This window comes from Argentina silus, assembly GCF_951799395.1.
Source record: "Argentina silus genome assembly, chromosome: 11".
NCBI classification, from domain to species: Eukaryota; Metazoa; Chordata; class Actinopteri; order Argentiniformes; family Argentinidae; genus Argentina; species Argentina silus.
In genome coordinates, this window is record NC_139665.1 from 15,814,080 (window position 1) to 15,821,579 (window position 7,500).

A 7,500-nucleotide genomic window follows, 5' to 3' on the forward strand; every position below is an offset into this window, starting at 1 on the left:
TAAAAGAGCAATGAATCAGATTAATCTTCATTTACAGGACAGCACATTCACCATCACACTTATTCTTTGTTCAAAAATCCTGCTTTTTCATCCTCTATACAAAAATGTGTTAATTGCTCAAGGAATCCCCGCAGAATGCCTAACCTTTCAACCCTGGATGTTTCAAAAGCCTGGTGTCTGATGTTGGCCATCATCACCGTCACTACCAGCCCCATTAGCTGGGAGACATTTCACAGGCGTCTTAATTCCCTCCCTAGTAACAAATCTTTCAAAGGCTGACAGCCGAGCGTAGGAGTGCCGTTTTTCTCTCTGTTTCTTTCTCTCTCTCTCTCTCTCTCTCTCTCTCTCTCTCTCTCTCTCTCAGTCTTTCTCTCTCTCTCTCTCTCTCTCTCTCTTTCTCCTTTTTGTCAAAACCCCTTCTGGAAACTCATCAGTGTAGAAAAGGCGGAGAAAGAGAACTGTGTGGTGGTGATTTTTGAGTTATTGTGATCCCGGCGTTCCCGGGGATGTATCGTCGGCGGGGTCGCGTTGGTGTTAATTAAAATGTGGTGGCGGATTAAAAGCAGTCAATGGCGGCCTCTGATCCACTATTTAACAACCAAAGTGTAATTAGAAAGGCATAATGGGGAGAACTGGTGGGGCCTCACTGGTGTGTGTGTGTGTGTGTGTGTGTGTGTGTGTGAGTGTGTGTGTGTGTGTGTGTGTGTGTGCATGTGTGTGTGTGTGTGTGTGCGTGTGTGGGGTGTGTGTGTGTGTGTGTGTGTGTGTGTGTGTGTGTGTGTGTGCGCGCGTGTTTGCGTGGAATTTACCAATTCGATGAACAAGCGTGAAATAATGGCAAAATCATAACCTGTGGCGGAGAGGAATTGAGCCTCTGATGAACGTCTGGCTGGTGGTTAAACGTGGCAGGAAAAGGTTGATGGATGTTTAATTGTAAGAAACTAAGAGCTGGAGGTGAAACAGAGTTGATTTAAAACCTTTTACATTTTTACATTGACATTTTAGTCATTTAGCAGAAAGTATGTACATTCAGCAAAAGTAAGTGGTAAAATTATACAAATTGTAATTGATTCCTATGCAAATTAGAGACCCTATAAAAACAAAGATATTATTTCCAAAATTACATGAACTATTATCCTTGCATTAAGAAGGACTCAATTCAACTTATTGAGTGATTTGTTGATGACATTTTTGCATTTTAGGTAATTTCAAGAGTGTCATAGCAAAGGGTCTGAATACTTATGTACATGAGGTATTTATCTATTTCAATTTTTATAAATTTACTGAAATAAATAATACATTTCTAAAAACCTGTTTTCACTTTGTCATTCTGGAGTGTTGTGTGTGGATTGACGGCAAATTATTTTAACTTAATCCATTTTAAATTGAGTCTATAACACAACAAAATGTGGAAAAAGTGAAGGGGTCTGAATACTTTCAGAAGGCACTGTATGAGAAGGTGCATGCATAACAGTGTACTGCTAATGAGGGGGTTGTAGAATGACACACATAAAGGTGGGGGAGGAGAGAAGACATCCTTTGGAGGTCTCCAACACTTCCTGGCTGTACACAAACACAACATCAATACCTGTCATTTAAAGCCTGCTCAACGTGATTGATACATGCACCTTGTCTGATACTCTGCAGACACACTCTCACGCACGCACGCACGCACGCACACGCACAGACACACACACACACACATACAGACACACACACATAATCACACACATAGACACACACACACTGACACACACACACTGACACACACACACACACACACACACACACACACACACACACATACAAATACACACACACACACACACAAACGTAAGTGGAATAAAGAGAACATGAACTGTCATATCGCATTTCCTGGAGCACGCTCTAACCAGCGGCGCCGAGATAAAGACAGAATTGTCAGTTTAGGATGGAGGTGCTCCTACACCGCGGCTGATATCCCCTGAGGTGAGCGGGGCGCCACTTCAGGCTAAGCTACCTACAATATCCATGAAACCAGATAAGAGACTTATTACAATTCACATATCGATGTATCAATCATCCGTCCATGCATTTTATGCATTCCCACTATCAAATTATGTTAATCCTAATTACGGCCGGGAAATTAACATACCTTATCTCCCTAATAGTGGGGACTGTTTGGGGTATTTCCCCACCATTTTGATATGTCTTTCTCATTTGAATAATTCAGCCACTGGCTCTAATGATCTCGTTAAGCATTGCTGACATACTCTGGAATAATATCATAAGCATGAATAATGAATATGGCAGAATCACAGAGGAGTTATACAATGGAGTAATAGTTACATGGAATTGTTTACATTTTTGTGTTCTGTGAACCTTTGTTCCACACAGATGATTAAGTACCGTGGTTAGTCACATGGATATCATTAGAACGATTTGCATGTATGTAAGTCATTATGTGTAGAGGAGATGGATACATATTGGTACTCCTAGGAATACGACATATTATTCTCAAATGTACTCTAAACCAATCCATTGTGCCAAAATGGTCATGTAAGTTAAAGTCACTTGAGGGTTAAGATATGATATTATATTCATCATTCAGCTGAATATTCAACTGAATATGATATAAGGATATAAAGATATGCATATACAAGCAGTGAGGAGCTTGTGTGACCGCGGGGGTTTCGAGCCTGGGGTCTCCTGTGCACCACAATTCAAAGCCCACAAAGCTTAAGCCTGGGAATTAGCTTTGAATAAGTGTTTAGTCCGCCTGAGATGATGATGTCTCTGAACCACCCCCGTTACACTTGTTTGGCCAGAGGGTTGATGTGAGTCAGCCTCACGGCTCTAGGAGTCGTTTTATAGAAGTGACCCTGTTCTTTCCACCATCACCACATCCCTCTATAACTAGCTCATGGATGCATTAAAACTTCAGGCTTAAAACGACGCTGAAGGATTCTGGTAAAAAAAAAAAAAAAAAGCTAGAATAAGCTGTTTACTCAACATTGATCCCTCCCCGAACGAGAAGGAACACAGGAACCTTTGACATGTTAAACAGGCGATTTTAAAGATGCATTTAGTACGTCTTGAGGTTTACCCTGCCTTTTTAGCCGGCGGGGAGGGTGGCGATGGTTTCGCTTGGCGGTGGTGAGCTGTGCAAACACTGAGGCGGTGTAGGGGTTTGAAATAGCGAGGTGGCATTCTGGGCTAGCTGTAGCCGAGCCAAGCCCATGCTTGGTCCTGGTCCAAACCCAGATGAGAGAAGCCTCATCCACGCTAGGCCTGCATTCCTCCCCATCTATCCTGCTCTGGGTGACTGGTGATAAATACAACCAAGTCTCCCAAAGCCTGTCTTGTGGCTGCTGGCCACTAAACCAGCAGTGTGTGTGTGTGTGTGTGTGTGTGTGTGTGTGTGTGTGTGTGTGTGTGTGTGTGTGTGTGTGTGTGTGTGTGTGTGCGCATGTGTGTGTGTAAACAGAGGAGAATAAATACATCTTGGTTAAAGGATCACGCAGAGGAACATCTGCGTAGCATACTTTAATGTGATGTATGAAAATGTTATCTTTGGGTCGGAGATCTCTGACCACATCACTTCCATCAAGGTGTAAACAGCAGGGAGCTGACATATCACACGGCCACCACTTCTCCTACACACCCAGCCCATGTATGCAGTACTATGTGCTCTCACACACGCGCACACACACGCACACACACACACGCACACGCACACGCACACACACACGCACACACACACACACACACACACACGCACACACGCACACACACACACACACACACACATAACATTAGCCTACGACTACATACAGTACATAACACACACTTTTACCGTACCTAGTACACACATTCAGTGTCAACCTGTCAACTACGCTTGGGGGACAATACCCATTTGTTGTAAAATAACTCTTGTGGAGCGCTGTTTTATATTAGACACTGGAGGCGAGATAGTAAAGCAGGCAATTAACTTATCAACCCTGCAACATGGATTTATGGGGGCTTCATCTCTGGCTGAAGCGCCCCATTGGCTGCCTTGTATTTCTTGTTGTTTTCTCCCAGGTATAAAGTGTCCTTGTCTCTGAGCTGCAGTCCCAGCGCTGAAGGCAGGGGGCCTGGGTGCCAGGGAAGAAGGCACATGGCCAATGTGGGGCAGAGAATGCCAGATTAATTTAGCCATACAGGACACTGTGGTGGGCAATGTCAGAAAATAACACATACAGTACCATCAAACCTACTGTAATGTAATGTGTTTTCAGAGTCACCTATGAATATCATATGTTTGTCTTTATTTTCTCTGGGATTCATTAAACTGCTTGTGTTAGGAGGTGTATCACTTGTATTGCGGTATCTTCTAAACACGAACCAACATCACAGGTCCATCATTTACTGAGATAATGTAACACAATGCACAATTACCCACAATTCCCTAGCAACAGGAAGGAGCAATGTAGCAAGTTTGTTGGTTCTTTATGTTAACCAATGTGTTATGGTGGTGTTGTTGTTGGTTCTTGTTTGATTCTAACTGTATCACATTCAAACTGTGGAAGGAGAAAGGCAAAGCAGTTCCAAATAGCACCTCTTTGATGAGAAGCTTCCAAATATTCCCTTTTCAGTGAAACAGATTGTAAAAAAAAAAAAACACGCTGATGAAATGTACCGCTGTATACTTGGTGTACTGTCATCCTTCATTAGTCATAGCCTGCTTCCCCTAACAGCAGAATAGGCACATTGATCAGACCCATAGAGTGACAGATTGTCTATGTCTATCATGACTCCACCATGCTGCAGCACTGAGCACGACTACAGCTCAATGTAACTGTAGAGTGTCGCTTAGATACCATGCACAGCAGTGGAGGCTGGTGGGGGTAGGAATCGGAGGACGGGTCATTGTAATGTGTGGAATGGAATGAGGAATGGTATCATCCTCCGATTTCTACCTCCACCAGCCTCCATAATATAATAATATATGCCATTTAGCTTATCCAAAGTGACTTACATTGCAGTGAGTGCATATATTTCAGTATATATGGTCCCAGCGGGAATCAAACCCACAACCTAAGCAGTTGTTAGCGCCATGCTCTACCAACTGAGCCACAGAGGACCACACTGATATACATATGTTATTGTACATGTCAGTACTAGTGAGTTGGGGGTTCAACTTGTTCAGTAGTCATTGCAATAATTTCAAATACTTTGCTGTGATTGATTGTTTTTGCATAGTCCCAAAAGTGCGAACCACTGCCATCTGGTACTGCAGACAGGCTCAAGCTCATGCTCCAGACTATTTCCCCCAGGTCTGTAGTCAACCAGGGCCAATACAGATGATATTACCATCTTCACTATTCAAATACTGAGATATATGTTCATATCTGGGATTTAATCCTTTAATCCTTCCTTCCTTCCTTCCTTCTCTCCATCCTCAGGGGTAACTCATAGTATATGTTGCAACACCATATGGCGGCTATATTGAGTCCAAGTTTACGATGACGGCCCAACTGAATAAAAAAAGCTAGAATATCTACGTTTCTGGGATACAATCGTTCTCCCTGTGCAGTAAATGTTATTGAACATGTTACACACTAGTAAGCTGCCGTATGGACATCCTGATTGTGAAACCTGATTAGTACATTTGACAGCAAACCTAGTTAGTGCTCAGATGTGATTTCTAGACTAAATACTGTTGATTCATTAAGTCTTAACTATCTTGTGTAAAGAAGGAACTGTAAATATCCAGTTACTGAGAGAGAGAGAGAGAGAGAGAGAGAGAGAGAGAGAGAGAGAGAGAGAGAGAGAAAGAGAAAGAGACACAGAGAGAGAGAGAGAGAGAGAGAGAGAGAAAGAGAAAGAGACACAGAGAGAGAGAGAGAGAGAGAGAGAGAGAGAGAGAGAGAGAGAAAGAGACACAGAGAGAGAGAGAGAGAGAGAGAGAGAGAGAGCGTTAACTCTAGTTAGATCATACAGCTCAAGAGTGTTCAAACTGCTTTCCGTTTGGATGAGAGAGAATTCGATGCGCCAGTCTTGTCTCTACAGCTTTCCTGATCTAAAAGACATGAAGCAGCCTTTATATATTATATTAGACATGACATTAGCAACTAATTATTGAAGAAAACATGAGCAAATCTAAGACTACCTCACAGTAACTGGTGTTAATTTTATCCAAGAGAGTTTCTAGAAACACATACTAAGCACAGAGAGAGACCTGGTCTGCACTGTTTAATTGCCACTCTGAAACACAGTATTAACTACATTTGGCTTGTTAGCTTAATAGTGTAACCCTGATATGCCTGGTGCATCTTGAGAGCTCTTGAGAGAGGAAAGAGACCTGAAGGGTGTTAATTACTTGTCAAGAGCTTGTTAAGATGGATCCTCCGGCAAAACACAGTAGACAATAGAGACGTAGAAAGATTTGACACGACACAAACACACAGCAGAACCCATCGTGACACACGCAGACACACGCAGACACACGCAGACACACGCAGACACACACACACACACACACAGACACACACACACACACACACACACAGACACAGACACACACACACACACACACGCACACACACACAGACACACACACACACACACACACACACACACACACACACACACACACACACACACACACACACACAGACACACACACACACACACACACACACACACACACACATACACACACACACACACACACACACACATACACACACACAACACACATTGGCCATGTCAACAGCATTAACCACTATCAAAATAGCAACTGCATTTGTTTATGTACATTATGCTGTTGCTTGGCTGTTTAAGAGCAAGAGAGTGGACAACAACATTATGGTCTCTAAGGCCTGCCCCACGGCACTCAACTGATGGGTTTAGGTCATACAATACAACGTCAACAGACATGCTCAGTCGATTGGTTGAAGCGATAGTTTTGAACGTCAACAGACATGTTTTGAGAAGAGTTGCTGGTTACGTGACGGTAAAAGGTGAGAATAAGAAGGAAGCTCTGTGGTCCTCTGTGGCTCAGTTGGTAGAGCATGGCGCTAACAACGCTTAGGTTGGGGGTTTGATTCCTCCTGGGACCATATATACTGAAAAATGTATGTACTCACTGCAGTGTAAGTCGCTTTGGATAAAAGCGTCAGCTAAATGGCATATAACTCATGAAGCGAAGCTTGGGGTTGTGGAGGTATAAACCAGTATACAGTTGCCATTTTGTTTAGCGTCCTGTTCTTGCTCAGTCGTTGACGCAGTTTATAATAAGCCGCAACATAAATCCACATCAGCCACCAGGGCCGACTGCTTTGAGATGAGGGAGACAGAGTAAATATTTGAACAAAGACAGATCAATGAAAACCAAGAGGCCTTTCCGAAAATAAATCTCCAGCAATGCAGAGACAAACATTAAAATTACGACAAGGACAAAGCCCGCCTTTCCTCTCCTCCTCCCGCGCCCTCAGCTCTTTTTCCTGCAGCTGTAACTTGTTCAAGAGGAACGCC

General features: G+C 43.1%; 1 protein-coding gene across 1 annotated transcript in view; it reads right to left on the minus strand.

Annotated features, from left to right (window-relative positions):
• Nucleotides 1–7,500, minus strand: part of LOC310812434 (RNA-binding motif, single-stranded-interacting protein 3-like) — a gene marked incomplete at its 3' end in the record, with an annotated part of 165,207 nt that overhangs the window by 92,422 nt on the left and 65,285 nt on the right.